At 38.6% G+C, this 25,586-nt stretch overlaps 1 protein-coding gene across 3 annotated transcripts in view; it reads left to right on the forward strand.

Annotated features, from left to right (window-relative positions):
• Nucleotides 1-25,586, forward strand: part of LOC150077316 (uncharacterized) — a 635,658-nt gene that overhangs the window by 78,132 nt on the left and 531,940 nt on the right. The window contains exon 1 of one of the 3 annotated variants that reach the window (XM_090386753.1): nt 5,458-5,515. The exons of 1 other annotated variant lie outside the window; for it this stretch is intronic. The gene's annotated coding sequence lies outside the window, so the exon portion shown is untranslated. Of the gene's footprint in view, nt 1-5,457; nt 5,516-25,586 lie in introns of those variants that run through there. One more of the 3 variants, XM_090386761.1, reaches the window with a different exon arrangement.

Here is a 25,586-nt window from a genome sequence, read left to right on the forward strand (position 1 = left end):
GTAGATGTTTGTTGACACGTTGACGATCTTATCAGGAGAACCTGCATGACGCTAAGTGGCAGAACTTTTAAGAAACGAGATCGAGCCGATGTTAATAAAAATCTCACTTGGCTACAAGGCATCTTTATTTAAGTGTTATTTATGTATAAATACACAGTTTGAAATTTTGTCTATTCGCTTCATCCCTACTACTAATTAGCTTAAGTGGTTCTCTTTAAAGATGCACGATTTGAAACCTAGCGTTGAAAAACAAAGTTTCAAAAACCAATTAAAAGGACCACGAACACTAATATTTGCATTCTGTATTCTCATAAGAACTCCCAAACTAAACCATGTGCAATATTTTAAAAACTGTCTTCGCTGGTAATATATTACCGTACTTAACGATTACGTTCGTTCCATTTTTTTCTCTCTCTCTCTCTCTCTCTCTCTCTCTCTCTCTCTCTCTCTCTCTCTCTCTCTCTCTCTCTCTCTCTCTGGAATAAGCATCAATCCTTTGAAACACCTTTCTCGAGGCTGGATTGTTTGTAGCACCTGTTGCAGCTGAAATGAGGAATCATGGTACCTCAAAGGGATAATCGTTAATCGCACAATTTGTGCTTTTTTATAAAGGATATTTTTGTGGTAGAAAATGTTAATGAATGCTTGTGGTATTCAGATTTTTATCAGTCAGAGATGACAACGATAGTTTGTTCTTCAGAAAGAAACTGATCACGATGCTCAATGCAGCTCGCCTTCAAACTCCAGTTATATGATCCAAGTTACTCTTAAATTACTACAGGATATTAAGCGCCTCAAACAAAACTGTTTTGAATTGAATCTTTTCTTAATTTATTATAGTTATTTATCTCAGGAAATATTTTGATTCATTTTCAAGGGAAATAAACTCCTGTTAAGCGTGAAAAGGTAATTTATCTTCAAATTATGAAATTATTCTTTGGTCAGGTTGTCTGTAGTCTTTGTCCAGGCAACAAGGTCCATGCGATGTTGTTTTGTTGTTGTTATTTTGGATTTTAGGAGCATTAGCAACTAAAGCCATATTGCTCCGGGGATATCCGGTGGTCATTCCCTGACCTTTCCGCATCCTCCGTAATTGATGGATCACGGGCTCGAACCCCGGTTTAATGAAGAAGCGTGTGCTACGCACTGCTGCTCCTTCCCACCTGGCTACGGAGGCGCCCAATGCGGTGTAAATTCCATATATTCTGTGGTCGGTTCCCATCATTTTCTGGATGAGAAACCCAAGTTTTCTGAAGAAACCTTGAAACTGCCGCTCGAGATTGAGCATGTGAAAGACCTCCATCCCCATTTTGCATCCTGGCCGAATTATAGAAGAGTTTAGGAAGAACCTTTTATGGGTTTTTAACTCAGTTTCGTCCAGGTGAAAAAGAGCGTCGACGTTCTTCTTTGTGCCACTTGCTAGGGCAGTGAGCAGTAATCCGAAATCTTGAAAAAACAAGGAAAGGCAATTAAAGAAAGTCTTAGACATAAGTCGGTGCTGATCTAAACGAAAAGATCTTTTCCTTATCAGCTATCTCAAATACCTAACATATGAAGGTTCATTTGACAAAGGACAATAGTTCGTTCTTTACCATCTGACTGCAAGATTTGTAGACGTCCTCAACTGGCAGATTCATTATCAGCTGTCACTGTGACCGTCTATTTCGGGGTCACTCAGTAAGTCTTGTTCTTACTCGCGAATTGCCTATTTTCGGACGTAATTAATTAATGCCGCCCCAACCTAATGATGGTGTAGACTAGGAGAGACGATAATTTGTCTTTGGCTTTATGGTATCATGGGAATGTTATGCGTGAAATTTGAGAGGTGGCAACTTTTTAAAAAAAAATTACTTGGAAAAAAGATTCTTTCAATCTTTTAAATGTGAGGGGTTGTAACCGTATTTAAAACATAAAGCTCAAGTTACCAACAAAGGTGTGGAACGGAATGTCATTTCGGTCCCAGAATTCCTAAAGAATATTTCTGTGGGTTTATTCTACCATCTTAACCTACATTGTTCATCTACATATATCTTTAATGAACTGCAATGCGAATTATGAGATTATTCTTGAAAAGTTCATGGATATACTTCTTCAGCGAAACAAAATCAGCATCGGGACGGTAGATGGAGGCACAGTGCATTCTCTTCAAGAAACAAACTGTCGAGACCCAACCTATACTAAACAACTACCATAGATATATATTTTTTTAATTTTTGAACAGCCTCCATAGAGCATTATAAGATATCAAGGTTTTAGATTTTAAGAATAATACTTCACTCTGCGTGGTATTGAGCAAAATTATCAGTTTATTTGTTTACTTATAACTCATAATCTAGCGCAACATTTGATAACGGCTTAAACCCACTTTGGGATCCGTTTTCAAGTCTAAAGAGTAAGGAAAAATCAAATAGGATGAAAGTAAAATGAATTAAGTGTCTTAAGATTCAATTCAGTTTCTGCTCACTTTATAATTGTTTCCGAAATATACGCCTAATGGTGTAAAGTTGCATTAATATTTAATACCTTAAATAATACCCAGGATCCAACTTTGAAAAGTATTTCTCCGTTCAATAATCAAGCTAATCTACAATCCTAGAGGTTACAGTTAACTGGTATGCAGATATCAACGAATCTGCATAGGAGAGTCTTAAAAGAATATCGGGAAATGCAGAAAGATGTTCACTGCGAAAGGGTGGTAAAGTCAAATCCGGCCATTCACTCTCTGGAATGTGGAGTGGAATGGGATTTGCGACTTCCATGCTGTCGAAAGATTCATGATAAAATCATGAATCGTTGAAGTCAAAAAAATACAGCAATTCTAAGAAAGGAAGATGGAATTGAGAAGTCCACAGTCGGAAATTTTGAACCTTTTTTTTTTTTGGCCAATTCTTGCTTTCCCTCCCGATGTCGGTTCATCGCAAGTATCAATTTACAGAAACTAATCGCTTGTCATTCTCTTTGACACTCGACTCACTAAACTTTGACTGCTGAGCGAGCAGTGGCTCATGATGACACTTTTAAAATATGAAGGTGGAATACAGCAAGAGACCTGGCTCTCTGATAGAAAAATGTCTAGATGTACTCATTCTGAACTAATCCATGTTAGCAGAAACATCACACCTGACATAAGATCGTAGCAACCTTTTGCTCAAAATACATTGGCAGTTTTCGTAAAATGGAAATTATTCCTGTATTTAGGTTGGATTGTTCATGCATTGAGCACACATTCTCCGATAAAAATGCGAATTTGCAGAATCGCATTTTGATCAGAAAGTGCAAATGCCACTTCAAAGTACCGATTTATTCATCTGAGCAGTAATATTCTTTTCATCAGATCAACCTCCTCATTTTGGTTCGCTTAATCAGTGTTTCCGAACCTAATACGGTCATAGTGCCCATGATATGCAGTTAACCGGTCTTCTTTTCGTAGAAAAGTGTTCCATTTTATTCACTGAAATCATTATTCTGTGTTGTGATGCAGTTACGTTGGTTCTTTTGTCCTCTTCCCCGATTCCGCCGCTTCCCTCCCTCTCTCCCTCTCACTGTCTGGCTGTCTTTTGTGAATCATTAAAAGATCGTCACCGTGTCCACAAAGACTCGCTGTAATGGTATCAAACTGTATTAGAAATAAAGGGACTGGCAGGGTCACTCAGCTGTTTTTTTTTTATTGATTGAGAGATACTTGAATCCGAATTCCAAACGAAAATGTGTAAAGTTAATCGGAAAAGATTATTGCCTACTAGAACCTAAAAATTCATGCAGAACTCCGTTCATAACATCCCTTACTATTTCGTTGCTCGTGCCTTATTTATTCCCCTCCATATCGTATATGAACAATCGTAAAATGTCTCAACAACAAGCTTTATTCAAATAATACATCAGATTATAAATAGCACCTTTGCTACAGTGTGAAAAAAAAGCATTAATAAATATCCCATTGGGTTCAATAGTGAATTAAAACAGAAATTGTTAATCGATGGATAAACAACTTTTCTCAATCTTACATAAGGAAATTTAGAGAGAAAAAACTGAGTAGCTCACGAAGAAAAAAGTACACTAACTCAAAGCAGCAATAATACCTCAGAAGTAAACGATCTTCGTCCTTTCTGGAACCACTTTAAGTCGATTAGGCATAAGAGATCTTATATAACATCACTGTACACATCAGAGTATCAATCCCTGAGGAAATAGTCAAACTATTGCTGATTATTTCGAGTCAGTATTCTTTACAGTTCCACTGGATATAATTAACGATATAAAATACTTTAAAACGATCTGGAGGAACAGACAAATCATACTTCAAGTGAATTTTAACTGAAGACCAACGTGGTTTTCATCCAATATGGTTTCACCAACCTATATGCGTTCTGCTAGTTTACAACCAGTGAGGTTAATCAGGATAACTGGGTTAATGCGATTTATACGAATATGTACAAATCATATTAACCAATTCGATACTGCCAATCACGAAATTTGAAATTAAAACTCTCTCTTTGAAATTAAAACTCTCTCTTTGAAATTAAAGCATCTCCTGAGACCGGTTGAGTTAGCAATGAACCTGGATAACTGAAATATTTGATAAGCAGCTTCAGATTCCTGATATTTCTTCTATGGAGTTCTGCAGGCCCGGCCTACTTAGATTTTCTATGTTTCGATGTTTCCGGAAACATTTAGGCACCACGTGGCATATACGTACTACACGTCTTGGCCATGACTGTATTATCCCATCTCTCTCTCTCTCTCTCTCTCTCTCTCTCTCTCTCAAACACACACACACACATACACACACACATACACATACACACACGTGCCTTCTGGCAACCGAGATCATACCTGAAACTTGTGATCAAGATAATGAAATAATGGCTGATACCTTGCGCACTGGCATGAGTCAAATGTTTTCCCTGCATTCTCTGTTGCAGTAATATTTTTCTGTTTTTGAAAGTTTTTTTAGGTGGGGTGTTCTATACGGAGAAAGCGAACCTTAAAATAGTCTGTATTGGGAGCACAGTACTCCAGCAAACCCTTTCCACATATCACCAAGAAAGTTGATCTCTATATTTAGACACTGTGTAGCCGTTGCCAAAATGTCTGTCTCAGAGCGTCCCGATTTAAATCTCAGCTTCTCCGCATCCTTCCAGCCCTGCTTTCTAGCAGCTGATCTCTAATTGCAAAGTCAATGTTGCCAACCTTTCCAAAAGGAGTGACAAAAAAAACGGAAGTGTCGATATTTCTGGTCGTACGAGTCACTGGAGGCTTTGTTTCTAGCATGGCTGTTTTTATGGTTTCGCTAATTTTGGTGTCGCATAGTTAAAATTAGATCGACTGACGTCAATTTGTTGGCAAATTGGCGGACACTGGTCTTGGTGCCAACCCTATGGGAGTCAACGGCGCCTCCCGCATCGCTACAACTTGGATGTACTATGGCACATATCTCGACTATTTCTTCCTCCACCTGTTGTGTTGTTGGGATGTATTTTAGACCCCTTTGGACATAGTGGAGACTCCAAAATGAGTGAGTCATTCTCTCATTCCTCCATCAAAAGCCGTGGTCATACTTCCGCCTCTAACTGGCATTCAAAACCACTGTGGGAGGGAATTTTCTAGGTCACTGGTCTCCTAACTGACGCCAATTTGGAAAGTAGCTGGTTGAATCGGCAGTATGACAACGGCTGGCAACTCTTTTACTTAGTTGTTTGTTACATTTAACTTTCAGCTAAAATCTGATTACAAAGAGAGAGACCAATTTAGAAAGCTTTAAATGTCAAGGTCAGGTTATCCCATTTAGACATTACACACTTCTGTGTATTCGAGTACTTTATGACGTAGAATATTTGACTAGAATGTTCAACGGATGGAAATATTTAGTGTTATTGGGTACACCGTGAAAAAGAATATGTACAAGATTAGCTTCATAATATAAGGTAAAATTCAGCTCGTTGAAATAGGAAACAGTTTCAATAACATATGATTCTGAAGACTGTTAGCTTCTCCCGTTCTTCCTTCCAACTGTATCCAACTTCAAGCATTCTTATATGCATTTGTAGAATGTTTTATTAGATTGCATTATCGCAGTCGAATAACTGTTAGTATAAAGTTTGATTCTAACAGAGTTTAAGTACTAAACCTGAACCTGAATTTATAGAACTAATATAGTGTTATTATTGTTTTTCTTAATAAGTTCCTTGACAGAATAATTGAATTTTGTCGTGCTAAAATTCCTTTATTAAGAATAATGCCATTTGCATGTGTATTTCGGATCAGATTGCCAAATTATAGGCACACATTTTGCATCAATAATATCGATAGAAAAAGAAATATTACCACTGATAATTATTGAAGAGTGACTGGTGTTTATCTATTCACTCTTCAGTTATACAGTGAATAGTGTTAATATGTAAATAATAGGTGTCATAGTCACATAAAGGGGTGGACAAAATGATGGAAACACCTGTGATAAGAGTTGCAGATATGCAATAACATGTTTCATACCTTTTAACATTTTAAAACAGCTTGTATTCTACGTGGAATAGATTTAAATAAATTTTGAATTGTATTAAAAGTAATATTGGACCGTTCTTTGTGAACGAACGTGTAAAGCTCCTTGAGTGATGAAGGTGAAATAAATCTGCTTCTCATTCCCTCAATAACGTTTAAGCCTGGTGACCGTGCAGGACATGAGAGATGGTTAGCCTCGGTTTCGTGCTCCTGAAACCAAGATCGAACACATCTTGGTTTATCTGTCAGGATAAACCAAGATGTGATCACAAATTATCTGTGAGGATTTCGATTCTGCAAGAAAGATGAAGCGAAGAAAGCCCTTTTATAAATGGACATAAAAATAGATGTACAGATAAGCTAAGTACAAATAAGTCAAACCACCAACTGTGTTGATGATTTGACTCACCCCTCTGTAGCAAATTGAAGAACACTTTTTATGATCGCGGATCTTGTGAAGGAACTGCTCCAAAAGTCGTCCTTCTCGATTCTGGGGTCAGAATTCAGGAAACTAAACTTCCGAGGACTATCTCTTCTGTAAATTAGACTCCTGACGTACCTCAAATTGTAGGACATGGTCAGTTCCACAGTTTTAGGTTAAAATAGACTAATAATCTCTCGAACAATGTGGTGAGAATTTATGTAGGCGACAATTGATCCCAGATTTAATTTTCCAATGGTTGAGGTCTTCTGTTACCACAAATATGTTTCTATTATAAGTTGATCCATTACTGTGCATTCTCAAAATACGCAGTGCTTTTTCTCATCTGCCTCTCTCTCTCTATCTGACTAGAAGTTATCTTGAACTCAGATTTCCTCTTTTCTTTGTTAAACTGGGACCCTTTATTGTTCGATTTATTCAGGAATTTACCAATCAAAAAGTCTTCTTTATTGCGAAATTTTCTTGTTTTTTAATTTCAATTAAGGACGCCCATAAATCACATTATGCTGACTATCTAGGCCAGAGTTCCCCAAACGTTTTATGCCTTGCACCCCTTAAAACATTTCCTACATTTCACGCGCCACCAACTTCCAGAACTGATGGAAATAAACAGATTTGATATAAACTTTAGCTCTGAATATACTGTACATACTTTTAAAATTTAATACGTTTAATTCTCAAAGACAAATAAAATACGTTTTGTACCTCAATTAGTGGGATGGTTTGTCCATATTTCGTTAAGAAACTGCTTCATGCAAACAAGACAGGCCCCGAAAGTAACCCCAAGAACTTTTCTTGTGTATTTTTCTTTCACTTATTAAAGTTATCAGTAAATAAAATAATAGTCATTATATCGTTTCCTGTTTCAGCAATTAAACACCAATTAATTAATTAGTTTCCATTAATTGAAAGGTACGAGAATTAATTAAGATAATGAAGTTAGCAGTAAAAGAAAGTACAGGAAGCGCAAGAACAGGAACTTCACTATGTAGAAAGAAGAAGGGGTACGATAAAGAGAATGTGTGTGTTTGGTGAACGAAAGAAAATGAAAAAGCGAGCGAGCTAAACAGCGATGGTAAAGAAAAAAATTGTGTCATGAATTATGTCATGCCAAAAACTTTTCACGCTGCATTACGTTATAAGGAGAGAAGTGCGTACTGGAAAAACCGTAAAAGGAACTTGAAAATGGCAACATCATAATAAATGAGAAAAAACGTAAAACGGGAGACTCTGAGATTGAGTAAAAAACATAAAAGATTTATGTTTTTACTGAACCAATTGCAATTTATATATATTTCTGTTTTCTCTGGTCGATTTGATGGGCGAAAAACCTCGTCTAAAATCCACTAACATAGCCATGTTGTGAATAAAGCCCATGAGAATTCCTCGCGTCGTTGACTGGATTCGAACCCGGGCGTTTTCAACCGGTATGGGAAGACGGTGCTTATGTGCACTGTACTATCCGAGGCGGGGGGATGGGGGAAGACACACATATGAAAAAGATGAACTCGTGCGGTTAATGTGTAACGAGAAGTAGCTGCCTAGCAGATGGGAAAGGTTCTTAGTACCATTTTGTACTAAGAACTACTTGTTGGGTACGTACCACTAAGTGGTTCAGGACTGGAACTGGTGCATTAGATCATGAGCATCGCCAAAGAAGGTTGACTGGACAATTTTCCTACCTTTTAAGAAAATGATCACACTCAATGGACACTACAAATCTTAAATGGAAGAGGCAAGTTGTGACAAGTGTGGCGAGAAGCTGTTTTATATTCTGCTAATATGCTTGGGCTCACTGGGAATCTAACATGCTAATGGAACTGATATTCAGGTCCCACTTGTGGGTCAAGTGGACTAAATTTCCCGCAAAGTCTGGTCGTTCTGTAACAACCAGCTCCTCTGCTTGCACGTTCATGAATTCTGGGGACCTAGAATTTATACTTTCGCCACTGATGGACATCGTAGCAAGATCCAATGTTCCTTACAATTGGGTATAGCTTTATATTACAACGGTTTTCTCAGGCCGGCTGCAAGGCAGTCCACCGGACCGAACATATTGGCAATGCTATAGCAGGCATCCGAATCAGCTAGCGATTAGCAGAGCAGAGGTAACGAGATGGAGTCCGAGTAAGGTGCAAGGGGGCACTGTCAAAGCCCCGTTATGTCAAGGAGCTAAGTATATTCTTGCTGTGGTACAGGCCATATCCAAAAATTTTATTAATTCAACGTTCCCTCCCCACCTGTACTTTTGCTTTATTTACTGAATGCGTAACAAATAATCCAACTACTAGGGAAAAAACTCATCTGAAGAAAGATGTAAATCTTCTAGCTTCCTCATTAATTTTACAAATTTGAGGTGGTCTCAGTACTTGTCCAAATTATAGTAGAGTATGTTGGTCTCATGCCAAAACTGTTGTCCTGAACTTTCTTCCTGTACTTCCTCTGTCACAGCCTAATGGCTTTGTTGTGTCAATTAAAGATAAAATTGATTTATGAGCACTCTACTTTTCTTCTAACTGTTGTATCGATGATTTAGTAAACTTACCATACGAAGCATCTCCCTCATTGCCTCCTAATGCTTCCGACAGAAAAGATGGTAGAAAAATTCTGAAGAAGCTGATGCCAGGGAAGTTCCAAGTACTGATGGCATTTCTCCATTTGATCTCAAAACCTGCCTCCTGAGCTTACTGTTTTTGACTTTCTTATTGCACTGTTGTTTTTCCTTCTCCATGGAAATTTACTCATATTGAAATAGTTTCTAGGAAATTTCGAAAAAAAATTCTCCCCTTCCAGTCATTGTCTAATTGCACTTAGATGTACACTTTCCAGAGTAATGGAGAAATTCGTATCCATAAACTTCTCAAAACCTTCCATCAGATCAATGATAGCCAGTATATATTCTGTTAGAGTCAAACCAATGGTGATATATTCAGTTATGCTACTCATCTTTGGATAAATTCGAAGGAAAAGTGTGGTGTAACACATACAGTGCTCTTCTAATTTCTAAGGCTTTTAGTATTAGTACTAATAGTGGCAATAATGCGAGAAAGCAAGCTCATACATATTCACACAGCATTTGGCTGATGCTTTATGTGAGCGTCAGCCAAAAAAACCTTTCTACAACATCTGTCCATCCCGTCCAACAGTTTGTGGAGAGCTTCCTTGGATTTAATCAAACTGTCCACTTTGTCAGCAGATAGAAATGTGTTCCAGCAATCAACCACCCGCTGGTTGATTTCTGGAACTAGATGTTCGGAAGGGAAACTTCCAAACATCTAGTCTGCAACCTTCCTTCCTCAGTTTGAATTTATGCTGCCCTCATATGTGTAGTCTGAGCAAGAGGAACTATCCCATCAGCATCAGATAAGCTCGCAGGTGCCTGGCCCCTAGACACTGCAATTTGCAGAACTAAAGCCTTTCTTGGTAAGAGCACTCCTTTGTTCCCCTCACCAAGCTTGTTGCCCTTGTCTGTACTTTTTCCAAGAGCTTTACATCCTTCCTAAAATGAACCCTCCAGACGTCCAGTACTCAAGATGTGGCCTAACCATTACCTTATAGAATGGGATAATCACCTTCTTATTCCTGCGCGCTTGAGGTTAGCATAGGTAGTAGAATCGCCGTCTTCCTTACACCGGGTGGAAAATACCTGTGTTTGAATCCCGTCGAGGAAGTGAGGAATTTTAATGGGCCTTTCATGGTTTTTTCTCCCGGAAGCTCCGGTTTTTCATCCAGAAAATAGAACATAGAGCCCTACAACAAACAAACAAACTTTATCTCTGCTTACAAAATTCCTATATATCATTGTCAAAACACCATCAGCGTCTTCAGCACGTTTACACTGCTCAGAGAACTTGCTATTTGAATGCACAATTACCCCGAGGCAGTTTTCATTCTACACTGTCCTAATTTTACACCATTCAGTCGGTATATTAATGTGGGACCACTACTACCCAGTACCTTGCATTTGTTAATGTTAAACTTCAATTCCCATTTCCCTAATTTTTCTAGATCTTGTTGCAGTAGCGTGTGGCTCTTAAACTTAGCCTTAAACCTTCATCTATATCATTATTAAATGCATAAAACACCTGAACCCTGTGAAACTCGCACTAATAACATTAGTCTGTGCAAGGCAGTGTTATCGATAACCACTCTTCTCCCATTTAATCCTCCCTTTATCGACAGCAGTAACTTTCCCTTAATGCCACACTGCTGCAATTATATAATATCAAAAATAGTTTTGCATCCAGTTCGTTTGTTTCTGCATAATAATATCCAACCAAAATGGTCAGACAAAGATCGCCGCTCAACAGATCCGTGCTGTGACTGAAGTATAACTGCATAGCTGTCTGCATGGTCCAGCATTACTTCTTTAACCAATGACTCCAATAATTTCCCTGGAACAGAAGTTAAGCTAACAGGTCTGCAATTACTCATGTCACCATTTGATTCCCCTTTGTGATCTGGGGAATGATTTGCATAGCTACACTTCACAGGGACTCTCACTGAATCCAAAGATGCTGTCATAATTATGGCTAAGGTTTGCTTAACTTCCTTTGCTACCTCCCTAATTGCATAGATCCCATCCATCCAAAGTGCCTTTTTTATGTTTAACTTCAACAATTTCTCTTCTACTATGCTCTCAGTTATCACAAAATCATTTAGCTCCCTGTTAGACTCACTTCTGGCATCCTATCCGTAAAAACTCACGTGTGAATGTAGATTCAAAATACCTATTCAGTCTGCTTGCAACCTGAGTAGGATCAACAGTTAAATCATCAACATCAACTGAACCAATATGACTCATCCTCTTGCTTCTAGTGTTTAGATAAGTAAAGAAGTATTCACCTTTTTCCTTTTCATTCTTTGGCAAAGACTTCTTATAATCTGCCTTAGCTTGCCCAACCTCCTTTGTAACTTGATTGCAGACCGATTTATATCTACCGTAGGCTTCTGTATCACCTGATAAGTCATGTACTTCCCATGCAGTTTTATTCTCTGCCACGAGTCTCATTAGTTCATCTGACATTCACTAAGCCTTGAAGAGTATTTCTTAGTTGGTATGAAAGGCATTATAGCTTCTATGATTTTTTTTTCTGAATGCTTTCGATTTAGAATTTGCTTTTGGTAACATCATCAGTTGGTCGTACTTTACAGAATTTAAAAACTGAGACCAGTGTAGTCATCTTTAGGAAAGTAAAAACCCTTACCTTTACCATTGATAGTAAGTTACATTTTTAAGTAAATCCCATCAGTACACTGTGATGATGCCACCTACTGGTTCTTTTATCTGCAGATTCTTATGTAAGAAGAAACGCTACTGATAATTAGATCAACAGTATTGCTCTCTCTAGTTTCCTCTCTAACGTACTGCTGTTTAAAACAGTCATCCAGTAAATCCACAAAATCTTGCTAGTGTGTGAGTGATCAACCCACAAGTTTCAGTCATTATCTTGAAAGTTAAAATTTCCCATTATAAGACATTTTGATTTTAATGACTCTATTTCTCTATATAGTTACTGAAAACTCAACTCCCCTTCCTCCTCCTGTGCTCTCTATCCTTTCTGTACAGTCTTCGCAGGTAGCGTCGTGGTTATAACCAACGTCCTCCCTACTCTGAGTTGAAAAGGTCAGGTTTGAATCCAATCAGTGACTCTAGTCACTTTCGTGGAGTTTTTTGACTCCGTGGCTGAGTTAGTCGGTCTCAGGACTAAAAGCACTGTTCCTCCTCTGGAAACTCGCATTTTTCGTCCAGAAAAATTGAACCATACAACACACGCAACGTATGGACATAATACACATGGACGTAGGTTTGAACTTAAGTGGCCTTAATATGATAGTTTCTTGTCCTTTCTGTACATATTATACTCCCAATATTCGAATTCTACATCCTTTATATCTGAGTCACACCATGTCTCCAATGTCTGCATTTGATGGCTTAATCATTATTTCAAATTCATCAAATTTATTTAAAATGCATTAATGTACATGCAAGTACACATGCATCTGTTCTTACTCTCAGTTACCCTAACACAGACCATGTATTTTCTTGTTCCATGAGGACCCCGAGCAGTCCTTGAAATCCCTGACACCTTGGTTTCCAATCTGATGCAGGTTCCAATAGAAGCAGTGCAAGAATCACCTCTGCCTGTGATTGTTGTTAATCTATTATCCGTGTATCCTTCCAATCCCCCCTCCAGGCTAGCAGTTTTCTAACACTGCCTCAATAGTATCAGCAAATATTCTTCCACCCTTTCTATTTAAGTATATCCCATCCCCGTAGAAACAGTCTCTCCTGTTCATAAGCACAAACAATGCTGAAAAAACATTTATCCCATGAGCCTTGCATGAGCTCACCGGACCGAATTGATTAACAAGGTAGGATTGCAGATACTTTCAAATTTAATCGTAACACTCGCCACTTTCCTCCCAAACATTGCCCTGTACTTGTTAAGGAAGTCCTCAGTTCTCCTGGTCTTAATACGTTAGTGCCAACGTGTACAACAACATCACCTTTTGTGCCCTTAAAGAATGATATCTGCTCTACAATGTTATGTACCTTTTCCCGGCAGACATACCCTGGCCCTGTTCCACCTGTCCTTTTTTGCACAATATATTTCCCGTTTCCCTGGAAATAGAGTCACTGTCAATAACTACCTCCAGTGGAACCAGAGCATTCTGCCTTGGTGATTGCCGGTATATGGTATGTCGGATATTTGTAAGCGCTGGCGTTGAGGTTGGTATCTGAAAAACTTGATGAGCCCCAATTTAATTCCTTTGAGTGTCCAGAAACAACAAAACAACAGAACAAGATGCACACTTCGCAGACATAACACTATTCCCATATCTGGCCATTTTACAGAGTTTTGTATTCATCACAGTGTACCATGGTGGAATTGAATTAACGTTTAGGTGTCGCCGTACATAAGACACAACAGCACATATCCTTCGAGAGCATACAACCTGTTTTTCACGCTCTGATAAACGCTTATCAAATTCTGAGTTGACGCTTAATTTCCTCATTATTTTTTTACCGAATACAAACACAAAGATATCCTCCTTTGTTGTATCTTGTCCTGTTCCGTAAACATCAAACAAATAGCACATTTTGCAAGGCTATGATTCGTAAGAGAACCGTCCCTTCAGGTCTCCCCCTAGCCACAGCACTCTGAGCCCTTTGCTTCTCTGCTCTAGTCCGAGGCATAATTTTTTAAATTCAATTTAAGTTGAGAATAGAACACTAAACTAATAGATACCTAAATTGAATAATAACACTCCTCTATTCACAGATTGTGCAGCAATAATACTTATTAAACCAGCAAGTATATATTAGTTACAATAGATAATAAAATTATCTATTAATTAAATTATTTTAGCTAACAACAAAAAATACATGTCAACCTACGTGATTAGAACCTTTGAGCTTCTTATTTACCACAAGGTTTTCTAAACAAGCTCACTGTCTTCTAACTTCTCAGTTAATGCTAGTATTTCCCAAGAGCGCTTTCTCCTACTGTTTTCCTTTATATTTTCTTCCTCTTCTTCCACTGACTGTAAATCCTATCTGTAGATTTGCTGATACACTACATTCACTTTCACATCCAGTTTCAAAAACTTTGCCCTCCGCAAACATCTTCAATGTTTCGATATCCACTGCCAATTCCAGACGATCTCCATGTAACTCCCCAGTGGCACCCTTGCCCTGTACAAACGGCTTCAACTTCTCGAATGTCCACCGCCAGTTCCTTAAAACGCCAATCCCCATGTAACTCTCCAGTGGAACGAAGAAAGTTTAGTAAACTTCAATCCTTCCAAAACTGTCTTGTCTTATTTTTCCTCAAAAAAGAATCTACTGCTCCTATGCCCATCTTCGATGACATTCAACTCTCTAGGCAAGATCAGGTATATCTATTGAGGATTATCGTGACTTCTAATCCCGTGAATGATACATACGTACAGGCGCTTCAATGACCGTGGTTCAAGCCCTCGTGACTACTAAATACGGTGATGTTGTGTTCAGTTGTTTATATTGTATTTTATACCGTTGTATACTGCGCAGTATACTGTTTATTTTCTGTAATTTTATTCTCCAAATTGTTGTTTATTTATTTTTCCTATTTTTTGCATTTTATTTTAGTTTTTTCCGGCTATTAAACCGCCAGTTTTTGTGCCTTATTTCACACGGGGTGCATTATGATATTCAAGAAAGTTATTTTCTGTGAAGGCATTCTTAATAATGACCTACTTGCTTATGCCTTGAGCTCTGCGACCTATTTTTTGAATCGACAAACTGCGTAGGTGAAAAGAAAGAAAAAAACACTCGGCTATTTTGAGCCTGTCGAGCTTTAGTTTGTTACTTACCGAAGGGGGGGAAAGAAAAAAACGTAGAGTTGCCTGCAATGCTCTATAATTTCATATGGCATGGTACTGCGGTAACACGTGAAATGCACACGTGATAAATTGAGGGTTTACTCGCCCACGTCAAGCTGCGCATATTTCTGCTTAAAATCGAAAAAAAAAATTATAGAAAGTTTACGCTGGAGAAAAAATATTTTCACTATTTTTACACTTCTTTTTTTTTTAGTCATTACCAATTTGGAAGAGGGGAAAGGAATAGTAACATTAACTTTCTAACTCTGTTACTATTATTAATTCCCTCTGGTTTACATACATTCTTCGTGATTTAAGAATCAAAAAAAAAAAAGTGGTTAGGCAACTTGACAAATGTGCATAGCGGAGGAAATGACACTCTACACGTGAGGGTGCTGACATCATCGCTTCTGCGCTTTATTCATGAATGAACAATAAATCTGTATGGAAGATGATTCACACTGAGAGTAATTTTCTGTCCAAACATCACTGTAGTTGCAGCTGATGGGCTGTAACACTCTAGCCCCTACACTCACTTATGCTTTAGGGATTATTTGGGGGATCTATTAGGGGATTTACGTGTTCTTCTCCCCTTTCTCCAATCCACGTTAATCGTTGGACGATTTCTTGATGACCTGAGAGTTTCAATACTCGCAGTTTCTAGTTGAACAATTAAGTCATGCGATTAATAAAAGGTGCGTAAAGAAAAGCGCTCAAATTGAAGACAAAAGCCACCCCCTTGGAATGCTTATATCGTCAACAAAATACTGGTTCGAACATCTTTCAGATTCCAGGATAGTTCCAAGACACATTATAGCGTCTTGTTCCCAACATTTTGATTTGATCAGCGTTCAGAAGTGTGGAGTATTCTAATCATTGAGCAGAGCAGTAGGAGTGTCACATCCATAATATATGAGATAAGTTATCCCAGACATAAGTTACACGGTCATAAACTTAGCATACCTCGAGTACACGTGTACACGCTTCTAAAATACAACCATTACTATTCTGAAGCAGTCATAGACTGTGGTTGAGAGGAAGGTGCAGTTTTATGTTCGAGATTTTATCATCCCGTTTATCGGGTCGTTATGGTGAGGACTACCCGGACACATACCAGTGTTAAACAAGTAACCTGTCCATCGACACTTCCATGTCACACACATCTACATCTGAGGCAGGCATCCCTTCGCCGGAGTGTAGTGTAAATGTCACTGCAAATAAGCCCGCTTGATATAGACGGGAAAGGTAAATTAAACCGTGTTGCGGACCCTGACAGTGATGGCTTTATCGTTTCGTCTGTGTATGTTTAGAAATAACTTTCTAACTAACATCTCGGATTCTGGACATTCTGATTACGTGTGTGTGACGCTCTACTTTTACCCTGTACGAGTCATCTCGTGAATTGTAAGTGACACTATCGTTGAGATTTTGTTTTCATTTCTTTCCTTCTTTTCGATGATCCTTTGTTTGATAACTTGGTTACTAAAACACGTTAAACAATTTCATTTGACATTGGACGCGGTAAAGTTAAATCAAATGCGACAAATGTGAAAACTCAACGCCCATTTCGGAAGAACGACTAGACTGGATAAACTCGAAGCACCTTTTTTTTTTTCTGTTCTTCAAATGAAATGATGTGATTTCTATAAAATAGAATGCACTGAGTTTAAAATAGTGTCGTAAAATTCCTTATCACTCATCAGTTTTATGGGAAATGGAAACAAAAATTGCAGCAGATATATAAGCCGATAGTGGCGAAACTGTCATACCACTGCAGTCCAGAATTAGTCTCTTAAGAGTCACTGATGGGGTTCGCATAATTTACAATTACTTCCTTGATAGTAGACCAACATACTTAGACGCCATCTTCCCTGGTAACCCTATTATCAGATGTACTGTATCTCGATAGTGCTTTTTCTCCATGCTCGATGTGAAAAGTTTAAGTTAGATTGAAGAACATGCAGTTTTAGTGAAATATTGCAGCCCGGTTAAGCTTTCATCTTGTTTTCGACACGATCAATCTTTATTTAGATGTTTTACATTGATTATTTTTTTAGAAAAAGTTTTGAGCTTAGCAACTAATAAGACATGTACTCAATGGAGGTGTGGCATATACTCAATGATTTTGAGAGTGGGGCAAGAGAGCGCATTGAACCATTAAGGTTAATTATGAGGTCTTCATGAACTCAGAAGAGATTCAGTTGGATTTGTGAAGTATCTCCAATACATAAATTCAGTTCGAAGAGTGCGGTAGGTAACTTCCGATGGTCAGGCTGAATTCAGTGATAAGAAACTCATGATCAAGGGTGGAAAATAGAATCATTTAGATAGAAATTGAATCCTGAAAAACAAAGGAAATATCATTTTGATATTGTTTGCTTGGATTTCAGCAAAACATTTGATTCAGTCCCCCATGAGAGGTTACTGTACAAGCTGGAAAATATTGAAATCATAGAGGAAATCCTTAGATGGTTAACATGATGGTTGCAGAGCTGGAGTAGAGGGTTGTGATTAATGGTTATTCTTCACATTGGGTTAACGTAAGCAGTGGGGTTCCCAAGGACACTGCTGTTTGTGATTTTCTTAAATGACATCGACGAAGGGATACAGGGCGTGATGTCAAAATTTTCAGATGATGTCAGATCAGTAGGGTTATTAATGATCAGCGCCAGGCTGCGTTGTTCAGGACAACTAGATAGGGATGGCCAGAGAAGTTGTAGCTGTTTTAAAGCAGCAAAAGGTCTTACGTTTGGGGAACAACAAGCCCAAAGTAACTGACACATTTGGTGGCGTTGAATCCCAAATCCCTTTCTTCCTCCTGAACTAAAAACAGGAGGAAGAAAGAGATTTTGGAAGTATTTAATTTTGGAAAACAGCTGATCACATTTATAGGAATTCACGATTACGATATTTTACAATCGTTGATAATGTGAAGGGGAAGGTTGCCAGAATTGAAGTTCGTAATTTTTAGCGAGCATGATATATTTTTACGAAATATGTATCAAATGAAATGTAGGTATGGTTTAAGGGCCAAATAAATTAAGGCTGTAAGGCGTCAGTAGATTGTGTCTGTAAATTGCATGTTTTCTGGTCGATGCGCCTGTTTGCTGAGCGAAAAATCCAAATTTTTGGGAGCGAAATCATGCACCTCTTGCTTGAGACTAAATCAGCCACGTTGTGAAAAAATTCCATAACATTTCCTCGCGTCATTGAAAAATGAAGTAATACCTAAACATAAATGGAACTATTGATACAAAATGCTGGTGATTTTAAGGTCCCTTCACACCTTTAAAAATTAATAACTCGAAACTATGCATTTTTGTTATTTGCATTATAATCAGTATATGTGGGATTTTAAAACAATAAAAAGAAGTTTAAATTTGATCATCAGGTGACGCGCAAAGCGATTAATTGAGAAAAACAACACGAAGGTAAAATTTTCACCAACCTTTATTGGCGTGCACTTCATCCGTCCATAACATGTTAAATAGCCATTCTGGTTATTTAACAAAACAGCATACAAATCGCTACATAAAGAACGTTATTTATTCCTCCATTCTTTAGGGGGAATGGATCTGTGGAGATCTTCCATCTCCGTTATTCTGAAGCGACGTTTGCACGGGAATTACGGCTGCTGCGATGGATTGCTTACAAACACCGGGTACGAGCTAGTCGTAGCATCACCAATCTTGCAACTGCAACCAGCAGTTCCAGATTGCGAAAACGAGAATAAGAGGCAAATAGAAATATAAACAAAAGATATTTATTAATAGTTAAGGACTTTCTATTCATTAAAAAGGAACACGTGTCCATCATTGATCGTGTGAAGCGCAAGATCAGAGTCATCTGTGCCACGTGCCCTAACCGATGCCACACGCCGCTGTATCCTTATCGAAAGTAAATTTGGGGCGAGCCAATATAAGCGGAATTGCACCCACCACAAAGAATATTGTAAACAATGTTGCGAGCTTCCATGGTAGGGACTACACCAATCGCTCTATGTTTCAAGACGGCATGGAGTTTACTCATGGGTTGAGCAACAATCTTAAATTCAGAAGAACTCTTTATTGCATACAAAACGCACATGCCGTACACAATACCCTTCACGGCTACAAGCCAGGGGTTTCAGTGTTCTTAAAAATGTTAATGAATTGTCTATACCAGGAGTGGCCAACTTAATTTGTGATGCGATCTACTTTTTTCTTCAAAATGTGCCGCGATCTACCATCTCAAGAATTTCATTGAACATGGTTAAAAAGGTTAATCAACACATATTGAAAATTGTTGTTTATAAATTTGAAAATTAAATACATTTCAGAATTCTTATTTGGGTACTTTTCTCGGCAAACATATTTCCAAATGTCGTCTTCTGCTGATCTGGCTTTTAGGAAGATATCGTTTCGCAATGTAATAATTTCATTTTCAAGTAATATTTTCTCCTTGTGAAAAATCTCGGCGATTTTTTCTGCAATTTGTTTCGTATGTAAGTGGACATTAAATGGATAAGAAATATATTGAACAATGTCTTCAATTGTTTTAAAATCACTGATTCTGGTTTCAAAATCGTCCACAACATTCTCAATTTCAGAAACATTTCTCACTATTCAATTCAAAAACAGGATACTTTTGCAAATCATCTTGCATATTTGCAAAATGATCGATTTTTTTTCTTTGAGATCTTTAGCCATTGCCAAAAATTTATATGCAGAATACTACTATCATGTCACTCACATTTTTATTTTTTTCTTGTTGTTATTTGGTTTTTAGGAGCATTAGCAACTAAGGCCATATTGCTCCCGGGATATGCGGTGGTCATTCCCTGACCTTTCCGCATCCTCCGTATTTGGTGGTGACGGGTTCGAACCCCAGTCTAATCAAGAAGAATGGGCTACGCACTGCTGCTCCTGCCCACCTGGCTACGGAGGCGCCTTTTTTCTTGTAATTCCAAATTCAGATCACACAACCACTCCGTATCTTGTAGCTGCTGATAATCATCTCCCCTTTGATCGACAAATTTTTTAATTTCATTCAGCAAATTTCGCAATCTCTTTAGAAACTTACTGAAACTTTAGAAATGACTCAGCCACCTCACATCTGTGTGTAATATCAGATCTGGTTCTTTTTCATCGAGTTGCATTTTGAAATTCTCCTTTGAAGAGATTGTCCTCTGATGGAATTCACGATTTCGAAAGCGATGTCCATACCACTTTTAGTATTTAATCTTTTGCTGGTTAACCCTTGTTGGTGAATGATACAGTGTTAAGTCAAATCTGGGAATTAATCATCCTTTTGGCACAATGCAATGAATCTGTTAAGATGTCCTATCATTGCTTCATTACTCCATCTGTTGTTATTGATACGAGCTTAAATAGTGGTAATTTAATTTAATTTTTTCAATAAAGTGTTTGTTTGATATCAAGACCTCTAGTTCTTTCTTTTGACGAAACCATACCCAGCAGTTCTTCTCTAGTGGCAGAATCATCGAAAACCATAAGAATAAAAACGAGAAATTGAGATGTATCATTGACGTCTGTAGATTCATCCAGTTGTAAAGAAAAGGACACACAATTAGCAATATCAGCACGCAATTGTTCTCTCACATTTTTACTCATTTTTTCGATGCGTCGCATCGCAGTATTTCGAGATAATTGCAGATCTTGAAGAGCACTTTTAATTCCATTTTTGTTCTTAAAATTTTCAAAATGAGAATCCGTTATTTATAAAAATGTCTTTGATGAATCGTCCATCAGAAAATGGTTTGCATTTTTTTGCAAGAAACGAAGAAATTTTGTTATGCGAATAATCTGGATTTAAGTTCTTTAAATTTATTTTTTCTAAGGTCATTATTAGGCAGAAAATCCGATTTGTATTTACCATGGAGTGCGTTGAAGTGTCTTTCTAAATGCCCTTTTTTTGGGTATAGCCACGGAAGCATTGCAAATCAAACAGCAACATTTTTCTTTCACCATTACAAACGAAAAAGTATTCTAGTTCCCACTCTTGATAAAAATGATACGTTTTGCTCTTTTTCGTAGTATTCATTTTAAATCAAAAGGTATTAAATTAACGTATAAGTACTGTCCAGTTATTAATATTAAGTAAGCTAAATAAGAATTCGACCCATACGCTATGCTCTCCACAGCGTAAAAAAAAGTAAAGTAAAGAGCCATCGGACACTTGTCGTGCAGGAATGGTTTGAGGAAAACAGTTCTGACTTCCAGCATAACGATTGGCCTCTGAACTCCCCCAGATATAAATTCCATAGAACAATTGTGGGACACAATAATGGAAAATCATATCAGACATCTGGATACACCAATCACCTCCATACTTGCATTGCTGACCGCATTAAACACATCTTGGTTGGCCATACCTGCCGAACGCATCCGACATCTTGTTGAATCAATGCCACGTTGGACAGCTGCTGTACTGAGGGCAAAAGGAGGACCTACGAAGTATTAGGTAGCTGGTCATAATTCAGTGATCACTCAGTGTATATTAAGAAGCTATCTCAATTACCTTTATCTGATCAACAATTATCGCGTTCCGTAACTTTGAAAGGACAGCTCTATTATGTTCCTGTTTCTATAATTTAACAAAATTGTTCCTTCTTGTAGCATATGTGATCTACTTGGGAGACCAGATTTTTGCCATTTTTGGAAATATTTTTGTTTCCTAAGGAAACTCATTTTTATTTGAGGTCTAAACCTGGCAACCCTATCGGAAAACCTGATTTCCTTTGAAGTATCATCCACAGCAGTTTGGAATAATTTGTGTGCCCTCAAAGTGGTGGCTTCGTCTATCGATTTTGATCCCAAGTCATTTTAATTATATTCAGGATTTTTGGGCTTGATAGATTTCATGAAGAAGATCGTCTTGCGTAGTTCTTCTGTTTCTGGGCAATCTTTCTTGTTAACGCTTATCCATTTTCAAAGATGCCTCAATAGTAATGAGCTGTGGTTGCTAATCAACTTAATGTTCAAGGGATTATAGTAAAGGAGTCTTCCCGGACCTTCCCTAGTCTTCCCTAGATGCGACGAAGTTAAAGGAAGAGGGCTTCGTTGCTGAATAGCTCTCTACAACGTATCCCACACTTTCTCAATAGGATTGAGATCAAGTGAATGTGGGGGCCAGGGAGATGGTGGAAATCCATATCATGTTCTCCGAATCATCCTTACACGATACTGCCACGATGCCATCTACAAAGCGGCCATCATCTTCGAGATAAAAGTGCAACATTGCAGGGTGCAGTAGATTTGATACAAAATTCAGGTACTCCCTGGATGACAATATTCGACCTTCCACCTGTATTAACGGGCTCAATCCGTGACAACAAAACATTCCCCCATACCATGATACCACCTCCGGATGCTTGGGTTGTTTTAACCAGGCAAGAGGGGCCATCACTTCGTGAGGTTTTCGCCGCACTTTCTGCCTACCATCAGTGCAAAACAAAGTGTGTCATGATTCGTCTGACCACATGACTTTCTTACAGTGTTCCTCAGTCCAATTACGGCGTTCTTGGCACTACTGCAAGTTGTTGTTTTTTTTTTGCTTTTCTCTGAAACAATTGAGTTCCCTATAGGCAGGCGACTGCCAATACCCAATTTCTTAAATTCCCCTGCTAAACGTGCATCCACGATAACACTTTTTTCAAAGTCTGATAGATCACGCGTTCTCCCCATTCTGACTTCAGAATGGGTTCGACTTCATTACTGCAGTTGAACAGGTTGTGCAGTTCGACTGAAATAATCTTTATACTCAAGGAATTCTCTTTGCATCTATTTGCATTTCTTCTGTCCATGACTGCCTTAATACAAAGGTTGATATTTTTTTTTTTCGTCAGTGTGTGTAGTTTGCTTTATTTCATCAGTGGGCTGTGTTTTCCTTAACTATTATTGCTTGCGAGCCGGCCGGTTCTCCGTTTTCAAAATTCTTGCCGATTGGTTTTACCATGGTGTCACGAAGCCAGGAAAGAGGTTTGAGAAGGCGGGAACCACGTGCATGTGGAGAAGAAATTATGAAAGAGTTATAAGATGGGGCTGCCTCGTTTTCACTTGTGTGACCTCAACGGTCACCCCGAGTTCGGCTTCAAACATGGCCTTGATGCTAGCAAGCTTTGTCACTGGACCCAATCTGGACACAAAAATCTGTTCTTGCTGGCGATTGAAGCCATAAGCATCATCAACTTTAGTGCAGATATCGAGAGCCTGCGTCCTGCTAGCGTTTACTCTGGTTTGCTGTTCTTTGCTGCAGTGTTAATTAATTGAGTTTCCCATAATTCCAACTTTGTTGTATCCGAAACATTCCACAATCGGCGTGCCTTGAGGGGGTTGGTTTTTGTCTCTGGTCACATCATTACCCTTTATAGGTGGAAGAAGGGCAACTATTCTGGCATAACAGGTTGTGGACGACTCTGCACTTCAGTGCGCTGCCAAGGGGTTTCTTAAGGTACTTTCGGCCATCTTTACAAGATCACTTTTCAGCATTTGAAATACAGGAGATAGATTCCATAATCGCTTACTGTAGAAAAGTTCACTGGAGTTTTCGACCTCACTGTCCCCACATTTCGGGGACAAGGACTAAAATCATGTTCCTTGGTGGCAGTAATTGGATAGGAGGAAATATCGGAGTTTTGGGTGGTTTGGATGCCTTTTAAGCTGCTCGAAATCATTCCAAAGGTACTAGTATATAATATGACTGTAAATTGCATGTGTTCTGTAATCGGTTTTCTGGGCGAAAAACCTCAGTTTCCGGGAGAAAAACCATGCTACCTTCCCCCGAGATCGAGTAACTCAGCCACGTTGTGAAAAAGACCCATGAAAAATTCTGGCCTCATTGACACGATTCGAACTCAAGTTTTTTCCATTCGCTGTTGGGAAGACGGTGAATATACCAACTGTGCTACCCACAAGAGCATTTCAGGAAGGTGTATTGCGATCGATGGAACATGAATCTCAACGTCCCTTGCACCGTTCGCTAGAAGGGAGAGACTTCAACCTCCAGCACCTTTCCCCCGGCAAGAAGAAATGCTTTTCATTTGCATAGTACGTTAATCCTTTTGGTTGAATCTTTTCCTGAAGGTATAACTGGGGGAATAGTTATCGTCTATTGTAGACGATTTGAGAACTTCACCAGCAGCTGTTAATTTTAGCTTCCATTACTTTTAGTTCAGCAAGGATCGTTGCCTTCTGCTCGCTGAGAAAACAATTCTCTTCATTGCAGCCTTCAGGACATACATGTATCTCACATCCAAATACTTCAAGCATTGGTGAATCAAGAATTTCTGGAGGACCTAAGTTATGAACGGGCTCTGTTTGGGGTACTTGTTCGTCTTTCCGGTTCGACATTCGAAAAGAATCGTGAGCAAAAAGGCCGCTAAATTTGAAATGGAAGAAACCACATTCGGACACTGGGCTAAGGAGTGCTTTGAAAGGCTGCCAGTTGAAGGTAAAGCAAAAAATGTCCAAGGATATCAGCTGGAGGATATGGCACAACATATTTTAGCGAGAGGAGGCGTTTGTGGGAATGCTTTATCCACAGTCACTATTTCTAGAGAAGATCTCATCAATGCTATTAATTTCTTGCCTAACAAATCTACGATCGGGCCCGACGGGTTTCCTATCTTTATTTTAAAAATTTGCACTGCCTATATTGTTGATGTGTTGTTGCACATTTTTCAAAACATCCTGAGAGATGGAGTCCTCCCCCAGAGATGGAATCACTACTTTGTGCGGTGCCAAAAAAGAAAATCCCTAAGGCCTCTTCAGACTTTCGACCGATATCCATCAGTTGTTCTCTTTTAAAACTTTTTGAAAAGGTCATCCTTCCTGCTTTAACCCAACAGTGTTTTCCGCACAGGCCACCCCACCTCCATACCGTAGTACAGACGATCCACTACTACTAATCTGTTGGAGACTCTCTTCAGAATGCAGCACGCGTTAAATGAAAAAGCCCAAATTGACATATTCCTTGACATAAAGGCAGCTTTCGATAATGTGTCGTTATCTGCGCCTGAAAATATGTTGAAAGTTTATTTTCGCATTGAGGGCAAACTATTGCAGATCATCAAGACTATTTTGAAGCCAAGTCCCCTAATTGTACAACGCCAAGAATTCCGTGCAGAATACACCCTCACTTGGGGCATCCCTCAGGGAGGTGTTTTATCAGCTTTGCTGTTTGCTGCCGCCCTGGAGCCTTTTCTAGCGCGCAATCAGAATTTTATTTCCTACGCCGATGATATTAAGTATTTTGTTGTCTCTAACGAAGGATCTCGGGT

This window comes from Mastigoproctus giganteus, chromosome 12 (assembly GCF_048544385.1).
Source record: "Mastigoproctus giganteus isolate SK-2022 chromosome 12, ASM4854438v1, whole genome shotgun sequence".
Taxonomy (NCBI): Eukaryota; Metazoa; Arthropoda; class Arachnida; order Uropygi; family Thelyphonidae; genus Mastigoproctus; species Mastigoproctus giganteus.